Consider the following 1,674-nt stretch of genomic DNA (forward strand, 5'->3'; position numbering starts at 1 on the left):
AAAGATATACAGTTCAATATTTGGTTTTAATCTCAAATTACTTTCTAAACAAGTATGTTACAAAATGAAACCATAAAACCGTTGTGCTAAAACGTTTACTTTACAAATACTGTCCAGTGAAATAAATGATAAAATCCAAGGTTTTTGTCATTCCCAATTTTTTAGTTATGTTGCTATGAACGTTTGATAGGGGAGGAAAAAAAATGGCTTAATAATTCTCTCCCCAAAATGGTGAACAACAACTACTACCTTATGCGACATTTGACAACTCGGGAAATGAAGCAAAGTTAAAAGAATGGCTAATAATACTAACGAGGAAAATAAAGCCCATAAACAGAAAAAATTTACATCACAGGGATTTTTATAGGAATACAGATTGAAGCATCATCAGACAGATCTGAAAAGAAACTGGGAATCAAAGTACACAATACGAAGATCGAAATACATATATTCTACAAAGTTCAAACAGGGACCAGAATTCTGGAAATAGACAAAGAACAGACTAAACAAATTAAAGACTTTCCCCTACCAGCACTCTTGTGCGAACGTGCATCCACCACCTAAAGTGCTACAAATGTGAAAACACTGTACAAAAAAATGTTCATCTATCGGAAAATAAACCGAAGGAAAAACACAAAAGCCATTAACACGGGGACATAGAGAAACAAACGTAAAAGTATACAAGAGTCTAAAACCGATATTTCCTCAGAAAGAACGAAACACGAATGACAACAGAGCAAAACAGACAAATACTTCGAGCAACCACTAGACATTCAGAAGCCATGAGTCGAAAGAAGAAAACGCCTCCCCGACTACCAACCCAAAAAACAGAAAAGAACGAACACCAGAGAGTCATCCAGCCGCGAGAGTAGAGAACAGGGATAGAGAATAGGGCAGATTACTACAGGGCAGAAGACTACAGACCAGAATACGAAGGGATATCGGACTTATATATCACAGAAAAAAGTAATAATAATAATAATAATAATAATAATAATAATAATAATAATAATAACAACAACAACAACAACAAAGACAACAAATTTTAAAACATTACAAAATTTAATATATAAAAAAACACGAAAAAAGAAAAGAATAAAAAATACTGCAACAAGAACAATAAGAAAACATGCGAAAGAGAGAGAGAAAGAGAGAGACAGAGACAGAGAGAGAGAAGCACGCATCATGAAAAGAAATATCAATATAATTAAATACTTAATAACTTAGGAATTTGATATATAAATGCTCGCTGAAATTATTAGTGAAGCCAGATATAAAAGTACAGAAATGATCCCAAAACAATAACTGAAAAGTAACCAGCCAAACCTTAAGCAAAGCTCACTCGTTTTGAATAAAAGGAACGGAAATACGACCGACCTGAATTACCTGAAACAAAACAGAGGAACCTAGATCTAGAAATCGTTCGAGATAAATTAATCTTTGAAGTTACGAGGGGAAAACTCTGAAGCTGTAGTAGCTATATATGCTGGGATGGCCTTGGATATGTCAATAAATGACTGACAAGATATACAGCAATGCACCAAAAATTTTCATACTGAGACTGTATTAAACATTTAAATGAAATCATTCATAAAATTTTGCATTAGTAATGACAGTTACAACCTTGTGATTTTTGGTAAGTACTATGTATACTCTAATTTACTTAGATATTTT

Source organism: Sinohyriopsis cumingii, chromosome 17, assembly GCF_028554795.1.
Source record: "Sinohyriopsis cumingii isolate HCF-2022 chromosome 17, ASM2855479v2, whole genome shotgun sequence".
Taxonomy (NCBI): domain Eukaryota; kingdom Metazoa; phylum Mollusca; class Bivalvia; order Unionida; family Unionidae; genus Sinohyriopsis; species Sinohyriopsis cumingii.